Below are 18,853 nucleotides of genomic sequence, written 5' to 3'. Positions count from 1 at the left end.
CAACACCATTTGTTGAAACCACTGTCTTTTTTTTCCCCATTGGATAGTTTTAGTTCCTTTGTCAATGATCAAGTGATCATAGGAGTTTGGGTTCATTTCTAGGTCTTAAATTCTAGTCCATTGGTCTACATGACTGTCTATTTACCAATACCATGTACTTTTTATCACTACTGCTCTATAATACTGCCTGAAGTCAGATATGGTGGTTCACCCAGAAGTTCTTTTATTGATGAAAATAGATTTTACTATTCTGGGGTTTTGTTATTCCAAATAAATTTACAAATTGCTCTTTCTAACTCTATGAAGAGTTGAGTTGGAATTTTGGGGATTGCATTGAATCTGTAGATTGCTTTCAGCAAGAAGGCCATTTTTACTATGTTATTCCTGCCAATCTATGAGCCTGGGAGATCTTTCCATCTTCTGAGATCTTCAGAGTTGTGAAGTTCCTATCATACAGATCTTTCACTTGCTTGGCTAGAGTCACCCAAGGTTATTTTATATTATTTGTGACTATTGTGATGGGTGTCATTTCCCTAATTTCTTTCTCAGGTTATTTATTCATTGTTTTTTCTTTCTTTGTTTATTTATTTTTACACTCCAGTTTGTATTCTCCTCCAGGTACACCCCTGGAGGATTCCACATCCCGTCCTTCTACCCATCCTTGCACTCCTCCCCCATCTCCACATGGATGTCCCCACCCTACCCATCTCACCAGACTGCTAAACTTCCTAGAATCTCCAGTCTCTTGAAGATAAGGTGCATCTTCTCTGACTGAACCCAGGCCTGGATATCCTCTGCTGTATATGTGTTTGAGGTCTCATCTCAGTTAGTGTATGCTGCCTGGTTGGTGATCCAGTGTTAATTGAGTCTGCTGGTCCTCCTACAGTGCTGCCCTCCTCCTTTGATTTCTCTAGCTTTTCCCTAATTCAACCAGAGTGGTCAGCAGCTTCTTTTCATTGGTTGGTCTTTCAGGTGCTTGTTGAAACTTTTGGAGAGCCATAATGGTAAGTCCCTTTTTGTGAATACCTATAGCTTCAGTAATAGTGTTAGGTCTTAGGGCTTCCCATTGATCTGGAACCCACTCTGGGCCTGTCCCTGGACCTTCTGATTGCTGTTTATCCTTTGAGTAGAGGAAGGCTATTGAATTTTTTGGGGAGAGGGGGTTAATTTTATATTCAGCCACATTACTAAACTTGTTTATCAGGTTTAGAAGTTCTCTGGTAGAATTTAAAACAGTGATTGCAAGGAACTACACACTCTAAATTTCTCAAATTTTCTAAATATAGTACTTAAAAATTACTACACAGGCTTTACATCTCGCTATAAAATTATCAAACACTGTGTATGGGATTATGACATGTTTTCTTGTGACTTCTATTTTGTGATATCATAAATTCCAAATACTTATTAAATATGTACTTGAATATTCATGTATATTAACAATTTAAAATATGTCTATGTTGAAAGAGATTTAACTATTTTTCTCTTTTAAAGTTTGAATAAATAATTACAGTTGTATTTGGTTGAGCAGTTGAAAAAATAAATCTAGGTTACTATAGAATGTTGAGAGGGCTAAGAAAACAGGTAGAGAATTCATAGAAAAGAGAAGAAATAAGGGGAATCAAAAAAGACCTCCACACAAGGTAACAAGGTAGTAGAGCTGAAATACATATTTTAGACAATGTTAAATTAGGAATACTAGAGGGAAATGTATGCTAGCAAAGGGGAGGGTCAGAAGTGCCCATACATTGAACTAGCCAAGGCATATCAAAATTAGTTGGTACAGGTGCACGTGTGTGTGTGTGTGTGTGTGTGTGTGTGTGTGTGTGTGTGTGTGTGTATGTGTGTGTTTCTATTTCATTGATTAATCCAGAACTCTTAGGTGGGTGCAGTGTGCATGCACACACTGCTTGGAGCCAAATGGTTTAACTAATTCAGTGCTACACATCTATTAAAGATCACTATCATACTCATAAATGATACGTTGATATAATTTTGTGCTTTGGCTACGGTAAAAGTCATTTTCTGGTAGGGTTTCTGGGTTCTAGTAGAGACAAACTGTCCTGGTTGTTATTGACTTCATTTTTTTACTGTCATCTAGGCATCTGAATTTGGAGAGATAATTATAATTATCCGTGCTTGACTTAGGGTTTTATTGCTGTGAAGAGACAGTAAGAACATGGTAACTCTTACAGAAAAAAAAATAATTGGGGGTGGCTTACTGTTTCAGAGGTTTAGATAGCCACAGCACCCAGTTGAGGGATGGGGTCACCCACCCATTTCAAAAATTTTAACCTAGAATTTTTCCTGCCTAAAGGAAACTCAGGGACAAAAAATAGAGCAGAGATTGAATGAAAGGACATCCATAGCTCACTCCACTTAGTGATTCATCCCATCTGCAGTACCAAACTCAGACATGATAGTTGATCATAAGAATTACTTGCTGACAGGAGCCTGGTATAGCTGTCCATGAGAGGCTTCACCAGTACCTGACCAGCACCAATGCAGTTACAGCCAACCATCAGACTGAGCATGGGGACCCAAGTGGAAGAGTTATGGCAAAGGACTAAAGGAGCTGAAGGGAAATAGAAATCAAAAGGAAGAACAACAATATCAATTAACTGCACTACCCAGAGTTCCTAAGGACTGAACCATCAACCAAAGAGTACACATGGTTCGAGTTACATATGTAGGACAGGATTGCATTATCTGGCATCAATGGGAGGGGAGGCCTTTTGTCCTGTGGAGGTTTAATGCCCAAGTGTGAGGGCATACTAGAGCATTGAGGCAGGAATTGATGGATGCACCCTTATAGAGCAAAGGAGAGAGGGGATGGTATGAGAGGGGTACAGACATGGAATCAGGAATAGGGAAAACATTTGAAATGTAAATAAATAAAATGACCAAAAAAAAAAGAATTATACATATATGTATGTATGATTACAACCGTCCACTTTTAGCATCTAAATTCCTCCATGAACCCTCACCCTAATTACCCTTCCAACTTCTTACCTCATGTGTACTCCTGCTTTTAAAAATATCTCACATTTCTTGCCTTTAGTGACTGGATTGTAATATTGATATGGAAAATAATGAAAGACAGACAGGCAGTATAGAGTAGCTTCACTATGAAAAGTGTCATTATACCACATTCTAGTATGAATAATATCTACCTATTAAAAATAGCTGCTCTACCAAATTAAAGCAAATAAAACATAATAGCATATTTAAGTATTTTAAATAAAATAAACATATCTGTTATTATATAAATTCATGATGAAATAAGCTAGTATAAATTCAATTACATCTTAAAATATCTGCAATGATTAATGTAATCAGATATCAGAACCACATGGATCTGATGATACAAAATTGTTTTTTTTATTTCCTTAAATCAAGTAATTCCATGATACAGATAATCATTTTAACTCCAGAGACGATGGCTGTTGTCAGGCTGTGATACAACATTAAATATTTTTAAACTCTGAAGTGTTTCTATATTAACTTTTCTATAACATTTCATAGAGAAGTGTATTTGTAATTTGCCTGACAGGGCATCTTGAAGATGAATGGTTGTTCAGAGTGGTTAAGATAGTGAAAGAAGTTTATGCAAAAGAGCCATCCAAACACTCTAAAGGTGGTGAATTTTAAATACCACAGCTTATTGAGTCATTATAATGATGGATTGACTTACTGTTTTCAAGTAACACAGAGATCTTTTCTGAAGTAGTGAATTTGTTGCACTGTAATTTGTAGTATGGGGGAAAAATCCTAATCATGTTAACTTTAGTAAGGAATTGTATCACTTTGCTATAAGATAATATTCTGAATATAATATTAAAATATTAGATCAGATTGAAATTGAACATTTTACTATGTATTTTGTTAGATTTCATTACAATCTTATTTATGAGACTATAATTTTAACTTTCTTTTAAACTGCTTCTTTTCAGTCAAGCACCATTATTTTACATTTAGATTTTAGAGTACCATTTCTGAAGTAAGTTGCTTACATGTGTACATGTGTTAATATATTGAATACTGTTGATTTTATGTTATATGCATGTAAAATATTGTTTAGCTTGCAGTGATTATTTAAAGAACTGGAGAAGAATTGAATGAATTCTATATCGTTTTCAAGTTTTGTTTCAATGATTAGCAATAAATTGAAGACTATATTTGAGTAAGTAAAAATAGCCTTCAATTTGCAGAGAAATAACTTAAAATTCATTAGAGTGGAGAAACAGACTTAAAATGGAATTTTTATTTCCACTACATCTGAATTACTCATAGAAAGTGATACTTGTACCATTTGCTTAATGGGTAAACATGTTGTCTTTGTTACAGTTATGACACAGGTATCTTGACTATGTATATTGTTCTTAGTCATATTTCTCCAAACCTATGTATTATTTGTGTTGATAAGTTTTCATTCACAGAAAATAGTGTTCCAAGAGTCTGTCATTTTGATATTGGGTTCTAAAGTTTTATAGTGAGGATATTATCACTATGATTTATATTTACTACTGTAGATATTTACATAAGTGTCTATATGTACTTCATTTTTGATGATAATGATAACCTTAATACTATCAGAGCAAATCAATGATCTGATTTTAAGTTAGCATCTATCTAATAATTCCAGTTAATTATAAAATCATATTTCAGAAAATGCCATTGATTAATAATTTCCACATAAAACAGCTCCTTTTTAAAACAAAATTTCTAAAGCTAGCGAATATAAAAAAAATTTGATATACAGACTAAATTTGCTACTTAGTAATTCATGGTGTGTAGGTGGATCTACGTAAACAGAATAGCTTAACAATCAAATATCCATTGCAAAATATAATTGAATCCTAAAACTTCTAAATCTAAAACAAGGCATAATAATAATAACTCTCTCTCTCTCTCTCTCTCTCTCTCTCTCTCTCTCTTTCTCTCTCTCCACACACACACACACACACACACACATATACACACACACACACACACACACACACACACACACACACACACACACATATATATATATATATATATATATATATAGTTCGTTCTTTAAAAAAGATTAAAAAAGTATAATTCCAAGCTATCTTCTCCAAAGGACAGAAGAAAAATACAAATTAATAAAATTAGATTTGACAATATAATATTGTTCAATAAAAATTACATGACTATAACTGAATAATTTGAAAACATATTCAAATAAGCTGAAATAAACTGTTGGACAAATATGAGCTATCAAAACGTAATAAGAAAAACATGACTCCTCTTGCTCCTCTCTTGCTCTTGCCTTCCTTCCTCCATTCTCTCCCCATTCTGTCTCCTCCTCTCTCCACGTGCTCATGGCCGGCCTCTACTCCTCTTCTTCTCTCTCTTTGCCTTTCTCTGCCTCTACTACCCTCTTAACTCCTCTCCCCATGCCCTGAATAAACTCTATTCTATGCTATCAAATAAAGAAAAAAGAAAAAAGAAAAAACATGACTTACTTAGAGTTCCCTACCCATAGTGAGGAAGTGGAAGTCATATAAATCCTTTCCTCAAAGATAAAGGAGAATCAGAAAGACTCACTAAAATAATTGGATTTAAAATTGAAGAAAGAAAACACTATGAATTAATTCAACAAATTGAAGAAGATCATAGCATAACAGTAAATGCTAAAACTGTAAACTAAAATGCACAATAAGATCCTTACAAATAGAATTCAAGAACACATTAAGATTCCCAGAAAAAAAATGACTCTAAATTAATGTTATCTTATGATGCAAGTTTAGTTTAACGTATATAATTGAATCAGTCTATTGTTCATCAGAGAAGTAATTCATACACACACACACACACACACACACACACACACACACACACACACATTTGCCCTTGTATTTGTCATGATCTGGCAGAGCCTCTCAGGATAGAACTGTATCTAGCTCCTATCAGCATGCACTTCTTGTCATCAGCAATATTATCTGGGTTTGGTGGTTGTATGTTATGGGCTGGATCCACCGGTGGGGCAAGCTATGAATGGCCATTCCATCAGTCTCAGCTTCAAATTTTGTCGCCATATTTCCTCCTATGAATATTTATGTTCCCCCTTCTAAGAAGAACTGAAGCATCTGCTCTTTTGCTATCTTTCCTATTGACTTCATGTAGTCTGTGGATCTTGGGTAATTCTAGCTTTGGGTTGAATATCCATTTATCAGTGAATACATACTGCGTGTGGGTTTTTTGTTGTTGTTGTTGTTATTGTTGTTGTTGTTGTGATTGGATTTGTGTAACTCAGAATATTTTCTAGTTCCACTGATTTGCCTATGAATATCATGAAGTCATTGTTTTTAATAGCTGAGTACTGTGTACTTCCATTGTGTACATGTATGATATTGTCTGTATCCATTCCTTTGTTGAAGTATACCTGGGTTTTTCCCAGCTTCTGGCTATTATAAATAAGATTGCTATGAACATAGTGGCGTAGGTCTGTGTGTTATATGTTGGAGTATCTTTTGGGGATATGCCCAGGAGTGGTATAGTTGGGTCCTCAGGTAATGCTATGTTCAATTTTCTGAGGAGCCTCCAAAGGAGAAATGTACAGATTAGTTGTACCAGCTTGCAATCCCGTCAACAATGGAGAAGTGTTCCTCTTTATCCACATCCGTTGTCACCTGAGTTTTTTTTTCTTAGCCATTCTGCCTGGCGTGAAGTGGAATTTCAGGTTTGTTTTGATTTGCATTTTCCTGATGACTAAAAATGGTAAACATTTCTTTAGGTACTTTCAGCCATTTGATATTCCTCAGGTGAGAATCCTTTGTTTAACTCTGAACCCCATTCTTAATAGGGTTATTTGATTTTCTGGAGTCTAGCTTTTTGAGTCCTTTGTATATATTGGATATTATTTCTTTATAGATCATAGAGATGGCAAATATCTTTAACCAATCTCTTGGTTAACATTTTGGCCTACTGACAGTATCCTTTAGCTTATAGAAGCTTTGCAATTTTATGAGGTTCAATCTGCAGAAATAGGATCTTAGAGCATAAGTCACTGGTGTTCAGTTCAGGAAACACCAGTGCCTATGTGTTCAAGGATCTTCCCCACATTTTTTCTATTAGTTTGGTTATATCTGGTTTTAGGTGAAGGTCCTTGATCCACTTGGACTTTGAGCTTTGTACAGGGTGGTAAGAATGGATCAATTTGCATTCTTCTACATTCTGAACTCCAGTTGGATCAGCACCATTTGTTGAAAATGCTATATTTTTTTTCCACTGGAGGGTTTTAGCTTCTTCTAAAAGATCAAATAACCATTGCTCTTCCTGCCTGTCTCTGTAACAATATCATCCATTTTTTTTATCACTACTGTTTTGGAATACAGCTTGAGGTCAGGGATGGCCATTCCCCCATAAGTTCTTTTATGGTTGAGGATAGTTTTTGTTTTCCTGGGTTTTTTGTTATTCCAAATGAATTTGCAAATTGCTCTTTCTAGAGCTATGAAGAATTGAGTTGTAATCATCATGGAGATTACACTGAATCTGGAGATTGCTTTTGGCAAGATGGCAATTTTTACACTATTAATTTGGCCAATCCATGGGCATGGGAAATCTTTCCATCTTCCGAGATCTTCAATAGCTTTCTTCAGAAATTTGAAGTTCTTGTCAAACAGATCTTTCACTTGCTTGGTTAGAGTCACACTGAGGTATTTTATATTATTTGGGACAATTGTGAAGGGTGTCATTTCCCTAATTTTTTTTCAGCATGTTTATCATTTTAGTACAGAAAGGTTATTGATTTGTTTGAAATATTTTTATACCCAGCCACTTTGCTGATGTTGTTTATCAGGCTTCGTAGTGCTCTGGTGGAAATTTTGGGGTCCCTTAAGTATATTATAAGATAGTGATATTTTAACTTTTTCCTTTCAAATTTGTATCCCTTTGACCTCCTTTTGTTATCTGATTGCTCTGGCTAGGACTATAAGTACTATATTGATTTTAGTGGGATTACTTCAAGTTTCTCACCATTTAGTTGGTGTTGGCTACTAATTTACTTTATATTGCTTTTACTTTGTTTAGTTATGGGTCTTGAATTCCTGATCTTTCCCAAATTTTTATCATGAAAGGCTGTTGAGTTTGGTCAAATGCTTTCTCAGCATCTTATGAGATGATCATGTGTTTTATTTTTTGAGTTTGTTTATATAGTGGATTATATTTGTTTATATTGGTGGATTTCTGTTTATTGAGCCATCCTTGCATCCCTGGAATGAAACCTATTTGATCGTTTATGTGTTCTTGGGTTTGGTTTGCGAGAGTTTTAATGAGTACTTTTGTGTCAAAATTCATAAGGGAGTTTGATTTGATGTTCTCCTTCTTTTTTGGGTCTTTGTGTGACTTCATCAAAGGAATTCAGTAGTGTTCCTTCTCTTTCTATTTCATGGAATAGTTTGGAGAGTATTGGTATTAGGTCTTCTATGTAGGTCTGACAGAATTCTACACTAAACAGATCTGCTTCTGGGCTTTTTTTGGATGGTAGACTTTTTATAATTGCTTATATTTCCTTAGGAGTTATGGTACTGTATAAATGATTTATCTAATCCTGATTTTACTTTCCTACCTGGTATCTGTCCAGACAATTATTTCTTTTATCTTGATTTTCCAGTTTGTTCAGTATACCCTTTTGTAGTAGGATCTGAATTTTTTTTTAATTTCCTAAGATTCTGTTGTTATGTCTCCCTTTTCATTTTGTATTTTATAATTTAGATACTCTCTCTGTGGCCCCAGTTAGTATGGCTAAAGGTTTCTCTATGTTGTCGATTTTTACAAAGAACCAGCTCCTGTTTTTTATTGACTCTTTGTATATAGTCCTTTTTGTTTCTACTTGGTTAATTTCAGCCCTCAGTGTGCTTATTTCCGGCTGTCTCCTCCTTTTGGGTATATTTGCTTCTTGTTCTAGAGATTTTAGGTATACTGTCGAACTGCTAATGTATGCTCTTTCCAGTTTTTTAATTGGATATTTTTTATTTACATTTCTAATGTATTTTCCCTTTCTGTTTTCCTGGCCATAGCCCCTAATCCCATCCCCCTGCCCTTCTTCTATAAGGGTGTTCCTCTCCCCTTCTTCTATAAGGGTTTTCCCCTTCTTCAACCAACCCCCTTCCCCCTTACCCCTGGGGAGGTCCAACCTTGGCAGGACCAAGTGCTTCTCCTCCCATTGGTGTCCAAAAAGGTTATTGTCTGGTACATATGCAGCTGGAGCCATAAGTCTGCCCATGTGTCGTGTTTGGGTCGTGGTTTAGTCCCTGGGAGCTCTGATTGGTTGATATTGTTGTTCTTAAGGTTTTACAAGCCCCTTCAGCTCCTTCACTTTTTCTCTAATTCCTCCAACAGGGACCGTGTTCTCAGTCCAGTGGTTTGCTGCTAGCATTCACCTCTATATTTGATATGCTTTGGCTGAGCCTCTCAGTAGACAGTTTTATCACGCTCCTGTCAGCAAGAACTTCTTGGCTTTTGACAGCACTCAGAGCTATTAGTTTTCCTTTCTGAGTTTTCCTTTTAGAACTCCATTCATCATGTCCAATAAATTGGGCTATGTTGTGCCATCATCTTCATTAAATTCCAAAGTCTTTAATTTCTTTCTTATTTCTTCTTGATCAAGTTGTCATTCAGTACAGCATTGTTCAGCTTCCATGTCTATGTACGCTTTCTGTTACTTTTGTTGTTATTGAAGACCAGCCTTTGTCTGTGGTAATCTGATAGGATGCATGGGATTATTTCAATCTCTATAGTATAGTATAGTAAATTTTGGAAAAGGTACCATGAGGTGACAAGAAGAAGGTATATTCTTTTGTTTTAGGATGAAATGTCCCATAGATATCTGTTAAATCCATTTGGTTCATAACTTTTCTTACTTTTTCTGTGTCTCTAATTTCAATTTCCATGATCTGGTCATCCCTGAGAGTGGGGTATTTAAGTCTCCCACTATTATTGTGTGAGATGCAATGTGTGGTTTGTTCTTTAGTATGGTTTCTTTTATGGATGTAGGTGCCTTTGCACTTGGAGCATAGATATTTAGGATTGAGTGTTCATCTTTGGTAGATATTTTCTTCGACAAATATCAAGTGTCCTTCCTTATCTTTCTTGATAACTTTTGGTTGAAAGTCGATTTTATTGGATATTAACTTGTTTCTTGGGGCCATTGGCTTGGACAGTTGTTTCTCAGTCTTTTGATCTGAGGTAGTGTCTGTCTCTGTCACTGAGGCATGCTTCCTGTACTCAGCAAAATGCTGGGTCTTCCTTTATGTATCTAGTCTGTTACTCTGTCTTTTTTTGGAGGGAGAATCGAGTCCATTGATGTTAAGAGATATTAAGGAATAGTGATAGTTATTTCTTGTTATTTTTGTTGTTAGAGGTAGAATTATGAGTGTTCATGTCTCTTATTTTGTGTTTGTTGCAAGAATATTACTTTCTTGCTTTTGCTAGGATGTAGTTTCCCTCCTTGTGTTGGAGCCTTCCATCTACTATCTTTAGTAGGGCTGGACTTATGCAAAGGTATTATGTTAATTTGGTATTGTTATGGAATATCTTTTTTCTCTATCTATGGTAATTGAGAGTTTTGCTGGCTCAGTGTGACATTTGCCCAAGATCTTCTGGCTTTCATACTCTCTGTTGAGAAGTCTGGTGCAATTCTGATAGGTCTGTCTTTTTATGTTAATTGACCTTTTTCCCTTACTGCTTTTAATATTCTGTCTTTGTTTTGTGCATTTGTTGTTTTGACTATTTTATGATGGGAGGAATTTCTCTTCTGGTCCAATCTTTTTGGAGTTCTGTAGGTGTCTGTGTGAGTTGTTCCATTCTGCAGGACAGTCAACGAGGGTGCAGAGGGTGCTTGGAAGAGAATGGGGGTCAAGAGATGTGAAGAAGGACACCAAGACAAGATTCTGATCAAGGTGACAATTTTACTTTTTCCCAAGGCTGAATTTATACCATAACAGGGGTAACAGAGGGAGGGGGGAAGTGTGAAACATTTATGCCGGCCAAGGACACAGTTCTTGTGGTCAGGCAATCAGCTGCCATCAACAGGATGCCAGAAAGGTCACAGGTTTGTCATATCTATTAGTCAGCAGGATGCTGGTTTTTCAGAAAGGTTACAGGTCATATCATTGGGCATCTTGACGTCAGATGTATTTCTCAGCAAGTTCACAATTATCATATCATTATTCATCCTGACCACCAGATTTGTATTAGTCTTCTGCAGCTGGCTGGGGATTTTCCATGAACCCAGTCATACTTAACTCTAACTATACTATTAACATCAATAATGGAGGGTTTTAAGGGCATTGCTCCCAACATCTCCCCCTTCCTTATAATCAAATGAAAAGGTGACCAAATGGCCATGCTGTCCTGGAATGAGCCCATTAGGAACTGTGTCTGTCTTAGGTTGGAGTGATATTTGTCACATGGCCAAGAGAATCTTGTGTACAGGTCCATCATGGGATAAGGCAGCAGCTAATGGTGGACCTCCTGTCTTAGGCCCTTTATTTGTGAGTATATCGCTCTCTTACCCTTCATTGACTGTCCAGCTCAGCACACAGGGGTGACAATTTGTTGATGTTTAGGCAAAGGCATCAGGACAACAGGTAGAAAAGAATGTTGGTCCTGTTTATCTGAAGGACAAAAATATCATTGCCTGGGTTCTGAGGAGATGTGTAGGTGAGCTTGGCCCACACCAAAAGCATTCTCCATAGCTAGACTATGATAATATACCTGAAGAGGTTTTGCTGTTATATTATCTACCTGTTGTTTAATAAAGCTAGTTAAAAGACTAAATGCCCAAGGGCCAAAAATTATAAGCAAAAGAAGTCCTACTAGGGGATCCAACAGGGAGGGAAGCAGGGTGGTCAACCAATGGGAAGTGGAGAACAAATTTTGATACCAGCTCTCAGCTTCTTCTCTTTCTCATTTTCTCTTAACAAAGCCTTCTCTGAACTTTTTCATGCTCTCTTTAACCATATTCTAAGACACAGGAAGTATCCAACCACTGACTTTCTCTCACAAAACAGAATTCACTGTGATTGCTCAAAATTGGGAAATTAAAGGTAGAAAGCCAATTAGAAATAATTACATTTGTTAGCATGCATGGTTTATGTAAAAGAGGGGCCAGACAATTGTTCTTTCTGATTAACCCCAGACACTTAAAGACAGCGTGGGTCAAAATTAAAATAGTCAGATACACTTAAAACACTGTTCTATTTTGGAGATGTGGAAGTTTAAAAATTGAATGAATTTATTTGATTGTAAATGTTTGTCATGAAATATCAGAGAAGGGATGCCAGCAGGCAGGAAATAACAATTTTAACTGATATTAAACATCTGAAATAATAAGGAGAAACCTCAGCATTGAATTATAACCATCAGGAAAAAATAAAGACATAAATAGGTATCCCATGCACATTATGTAAGAAATAATCAAAACCCCAAGTCAGTACAGGACAGTCTCAATGACTGAAAGTTAAATAATATGTTGATACATAGAAGGAAAAGGTAACATGTTGACTGCCATTGTTGAAATTCCCAAAATAATTCCAATAGATAATTCAATTTTGGTTCCTGCAACAATCATAATTGCATTATCCAAATAGCCAAACCCTATGAAAGGCATCACATTGTGGAAGAATACATGTCTCAGCTATCCTGGAGTGGGTGGTAGAGCTTCCAGTTCCTCTTGTGTGATGGCAATTAACTTGAAGTGGTGCAGCTCCTCTTAGTGGACTGCAGGCTATAGATGAAGTCAAATCTGCCCTGCACCATGTTCAGCACCTCCATGGGTTTCTGAGTGCCCAGAAGCTGGGAGTAGGAATGCACAGGGTCTTTTAATAAGTTTAAGGTAAACTATAATCCCTGTATTTGTACCTGATTGAAACATTCTAAGACCCCAAGCATATCCACATGTCCAATCTTGGTTTCAACCCGTGGAGGTAAATTTAATATTTAAGGGGATGCACCATCCCCTTGTTTTAGAATTAGAACCTTCACAATGTGATTCTGGGGCATCTTCAGTAGGACTGGAAGTATTATATGTCAAACAACACAGTGTATTAAGTGATAAAATTCTTAAGAACAGGGGAAAGGGGCCAGGCAAGAAAGCTAGGGGGTGGCCAGTTGAGAGCTGTTGAAACAACCAGATCAGGTGACAAATAGCATTCAGTCACACAGCTAAATGAGGAAGCTTTATTGGGACAAAAAGGCCAGTGCAAAAAGTGAGTGCAAACTTTGTACCTGTGAAACAGAAAGGCGAGCAGAGGGGCAGTTGTTCTGTTACCAGCTGTCTCTCTGAACTTAGATTCTCCCTTAAGGAGTTCCTCCCTTCAATGTCAGCTCTGTGGCTTTGCTTCTCATGAGACCCAGCCTCTAAAGTATGCTAGGCTTCCAATAAGAACTAATAACAAAAGGATGAAGAAATGGTTAGGACCTGGGTGCTAGATGCCAAGTGGCTGACAAAAGAATTGTATGGCTTGTCGGCTCTAGGGGGGAAGTTTCTTCCAGACTGTCAGACATGCCTGAAGGACTTGAGCCAAGAGACCAGGAGAAAATAGCATGTGAGTCTCTAGAGTATTGAAGGGAGGCTCACCCAGGGGGCTGTGATCTGATCGAAGCCTCAGGTATCAGAGAGTAAGCTATAGTCAGAGATAACTGGTTCACCTGGGGATATCTTGAGGCAGGAGTCTCAGTTGAGCTGGGCTTCCTGCCTCTTACATTCAATAAAGAGATTGCTAACACTGGAATACTGACCTTTAATAGGACTACAGCCCTCCCTGTACCTCTGAAATACCAGGATTGCAGTAGCAGCCCTTCACCAAGCTGTCTAACTGGGTTAGAGGTCCATGGAAAAGAGATCATTGATCTTGACCTTGGCCACAACCTCCATTTGGAGTAGGCTAAAGAGCTGGTGCCAAGACTTTCTCCTGATATCATCCTAGGGCAAATACAGCCAAACCTGAATTCTGAATTCTGACTTGCAAAACAAAGTTCCTCTCAGTTTGCTGCAGATTCTTTCTGAAACTACTTTAGCGGCTCCCCTTCCCCCTAACCTGGGGCATTTTGACCACAGCATCAGGAACTGGCTGATAGGGGGATAATCCTAAGAATATCATTAATAAGAGACAAGTAACTGAAGGCAGCGACTGGAATTTTTTCAGAGACAATACTCTCATAGTAGTCTTTAAAACAACCACTAACTCTGCACTATCTTTTTGTATCAATTGTTCCCTCCTGGGAGAATCATGGACATATATTTCCTACAAAGTCTAAGAATTTCTTTAAAATTTTTTGTTAACCCTATTCCTTGAATCCTGCCACAAAAAGTGACTATAGAATGCTTGTCTCATCACTCACCACTGAGATCTGCATTGTCTGGGGAGAAACACATCAAGTGTCTGAACCAAGGTCAGGTGGTCCACGGTAGCCGGAGGAGGGGGAGCAAAGGCTCTGAAGGGGGAGCAAAGGCTATGAGGGGGGAGGAGCAAAGGCTCCTAGGAAGAAGGAAGACAGGCCTGTCTGTTCACCAGAGATGATGTTCTCCACCAGAAGAACTTCAAACAGCCCCACATTGGGCGCCAGTTGTCTGTGCCAGTTGTCCCGTCCTGCAGTACAGTCAATGAGGGTGCAGAGGATACCTGAAAGAGAATGGGGGACCAGAGACACAAAGGACACCAAGGTAAAAGTCTGATCAAGGAGGCAATTTTCATGTTTTCCCAAGGTTGAATTTATACCATAACAGGGTTAACAGAGGGAGGGGGAAGTGTTTACACAAGCCAAGGACACAGTCCTTGATGTCAGGCAATCAGCTGCCATCAACAGGATGCCAGAAAGGTCACAGGTTTGTCATATCTATTAGTCAGCAGGATGCTGGTTTTTCAGAAAGGTTATAGGTCATATCATTGGGCATCTTGATGTCAGATGTATTTCTTAGCAACTTTATCATAGCATTATTCATCCTGACCACCAGATTTGTATTAGTCTTCTGCAGCTGGCTGGGAATTTTCTATGAACCCAGTCATACTTTAACTATATTATTAACATCAATAATGGAGGGTTTTAAGGGCATGTAGGCTTCTTGTATATTCATAGATATCTCTTTCTTTAGGTCAGTTAAGTTTTCTTTTATAATTTTGTTGAAGATGTTTACTGGCCCTTTAAGTTGGGACTCTTTATTCTCTTCTACATGTATTTTCCCTAGGTTTGATCTTCTCATTGTATTCTGGATTTCCTGGATGTTTTGAGCTATGAGCTTTTTGCATTTTATATTTTCTTTGATGGTTCTGTCAATGTTTTCTATGATATCTTCTGCCTCTGTATTCTGCTGTTAATGCTTGCATCTATAATTCCTGACTCTTTCCTAGGCATTTTATTTTCACAGATGTCTCCCTTTGCTATATCTTTATTGTTTTTATTTCCATTTTTAGATCCTGGATTGTTTCGTTCAATTACTTCATCTGTTTATTTTTGTTTTTCTTTAATTTTTAAGGGCTATTTGCATTTCATCTTTAAGCGCTTCTATTCATTTACCTATGTTCTTCTGTATTTAAGGCAGTTATTTATGTCCTTCATAATGTCCTCTATCATCATCTTGAGATGTGATTTTAAAACCAAATCTTCTTTTTCCTGTGTGTTACGATATCCAGTATTTGCTTCAGTGGAAGAACTGGGTTCTGATGATGCCAAGTAGTCTTGGTTTTTGTTGCTTAGTTTCCTGTGCTTCCCTCTTGCCATCTGGTTATCTCTGTTGTTTGCTGGTCTTGCTGTCCTGACAGTGGCTTGACCCTCCTGTATTTTTATGTGTCAGCAGTCCTGGAGACTGACTTCTCCCAAAGCGTTCTGGGTCCATCTTGGGCAGCTCAGGGTACAGGTGTAAACCAGGTATATCCTCTTCCAGACTGTTTCCAGTTTCCTGTCTCCAGAGGTCTCCAGGTGGGATCATCTTGCACTGTGAATGGGAGCAGAAATGGTGGTCTTACCTATGCTCTTAGGATTGGCAGCACTTCTGAGATTCCAGCTCTCTCCCTTATGTATATCTGGGTATAGAGAGCTATCGGACCAGGTCAACTCTGTGTGCAGGTGGAAAACAGAAGTCTTAATGTATTTCTTATTTATCAATAAATAGGGACTATTGATATGTATATTTATGTCTATACTTAGATTATATTGATCAAAATGTCTGTTTTTGTGTTAATACCATTCTAGTTTTATTATAATAGTTCTGTAGTTCAGCTTTAAATACAGAGTAATGATAGTTTTTGTATTACATTAATCATTTCGAATTGTTTTAGACATCCTGGTTTCATTTGTTTTCCTGCTTGCTATCATATGAAGGCAGAAACTCTTCTTTTAAGATCTGGGAAGGATATTATTATAATTGGTGTTGAAGTTCTGAATTCTGGTATGGATAAGATTAAATCTGTAGATTGCTTTTGGATGGATTGCAATGTTTACATATAATCCCAAATATGTGATCATGGGGAATATATTCATCCTTTGTTGTCTTTAAAAATTTTTTTCTTCATCCATTTCCTGTCAGCCTGCAATTCTTTACTTCATGCATCTTATCTAGTTTGGTGGCTATATATGTACAGGCCACATGTGGGTTATGCTCTGAATGGGCATTCCTTCAGTCTTGGTTCTAAACTTTTCCTCCCTATTCTGGATGTAGATCTCTCCTGAGAGACACATCCAGAATATGGCAAATACATAGGCGAGTGCTAGCAGCAAACCACTGAACTGAGAATGGGACCCCATTGAAGGAATCAGAGAAAGAACTGAAAGAGCTTGAAGGGGCTTGAGACCTCATAAGAACAACAATGTCAACCAACCAGAGCTTCCAGGGACTAAGCCAATACCCAAAGACTATACATGGACTGACCCTGGGCTCCAACCTCATAGGTAGCAACGAATATCCTAGTAAGGGCACCAGTGGAAGAGGAAGCCCTTGGTCCTGCCAAGACTGAACACCCAGTGAATGGAATTGTTGGGGAGAGGGTGGTAATGGGGGAGGTTGGGGAGGGGGACACCCATATAGAAGGGTAGGTACAGGGGTTAGGAGCATGTTGACCTCGAAATCGGGAAAAGGAATAACAATTGAAAATGTAAATAGGAAATACCCAGTTTAATAAAGATGGAGAAAAAAAAATTTTTTCTTCAATGTCAAAAAGTTTTATCATACAAATCTTTTACTTGCTTGGATAGAATTGTCCCCAAGATATTCTATATTGTTTGAGGCTAGTGTAAAAGGTGTTGTTTCCCTAATTTCATTATTAATCCATTTATTATTTTTATATATGAAAACTGATGATTCTTATGAAATAATTTTGTACAAAGCTTCTTTGCTCAAAGTACTTAAGAGTTTTGCAAGTTCCATGGTGGACTGTTTAATATAAACTTTGTATACTATTATTTTATTTACAAATGTTCCTTTCCAACTTATATTCCCTTGATCTCCTTCAATCTTCTTTTTCCCCCAAATTCTTAGTTTGCCGGCTGTCATGGAGTCACCATGGCTCTGAGCTTAGTTCCTCTACCCCGTGTTTCTTATTTTGATGATTAACGTTCCATTGTCCAGACATAACATAACTCACACATTGACATATGGGCAGTTATATTATTGAAGTCATTCCTTTTTTTTTAATTGGATATATTTCTTTATTTACATTTCAAATGTTATTTCCTTTCCTGGTTTCCTGTCCATAAGACCCCTATTCCTTCCCCCTCCTCCATAAGGGTGTTCCCCCCACATACCCCCTTCACCACCCCTCCCCCTACATTCCCCTGCACTTTGGGTCCAACCTTGGCAGGACCAAGGGCTCCCCCTTCTACTGGTTCTCAACAAGGCTATCCTCTGCTCCATATAGCGTTGGAGTCCTGGATTTGTCCATGTATAATCTTTGGGTAGTTGTTTAGTCCCTGGACGCTATGGTTGGTTGGCATTGTTCTTCTTATGGGTTTGCAAACCCCTTCAGCTCTTTCAAGCTTTTCTCTAATTCTTCCAACAGGGTCCTGTTTTCAGTTCAGTGTTTTGCTGCTTGTGTTCATCTCTGTATTTGATATGCTTCGGATGTGTCTCTCAGGAGAGATCTATATCAAGTTACTGTCAGCATGCATTTTTTAGCTTAATCCATCTTATCTAGTTTTGGCAGCCACATGAGGGCAGGTTCTGAATGCCCGTTTCTTGAGTCGTTGCTCTAAACTTTGTTTCCATATCCCCTCCTACGGATATTTTTCCCCATTTAAGAAGGAGTGGGAGCATCTGCATTTTGTTCATCCTTCTTCTTGAGCATCATTTGGTCTGTGGATTGCATTTTGGGTAATTCAAGCTTTTGGGGTAATATCCACTTATCAATGAGTGTATACCATGTGTGTTTTTCCTTGATTGGGTTTACCTCATTCCTTCAGTTTTCTTATTTCTCTAGCTAAGACTTCAAGTATTATTTTGGGCTTGACTTTGGTACATTTAGGTATTCCTCTTTTATCTCTAATTTCTTTAGGATTGTTGTCCTTGCAGTGTGGCATTTGTAATGCTTGTAACATCTCTGTGGTTTGGGGGAGATATTCCAACTAGAAATGTACAAAATATTCTGTAATTGAAAGCGTGAGGTATGTAGGAGCTTAAAATCATGCAGTAGGACCAAATCTATACTTCTATGTTTAAGTCACTCATATGTCTCTTCTTAACCATTAAAGTATAAATTTTATAATATTTTGAATATAGTTGGTTATTACATGAGACTGTAGTGGGCCTCATTATTGGCTCCATTCTTTGATGTCACACCACCTGTAAACCAGTGTGTCAAGTGGCATCTGGAAGAGAGACATAAGTCCTGTA

The sequence above is a fragment of the Rattus norvegicus genome, chromosome 4 (genome assembly GCF_036323735.1).
Source record: "Rattus norvegicus strain BN/NHsdMcwi chromosome 4, GRCr8, whole genome shotgun sequence".
Lineage (NCBI taxonomy): Eukaryota > Metazoa > Chordata > Mammalia > Rodentia > Muridae > Rattus > Rattus norvegicus.
The sequence above is the reverse complement of the archived record's forward strand: the minus strand, read 5'-3'. Positions refer to the sequence as shown.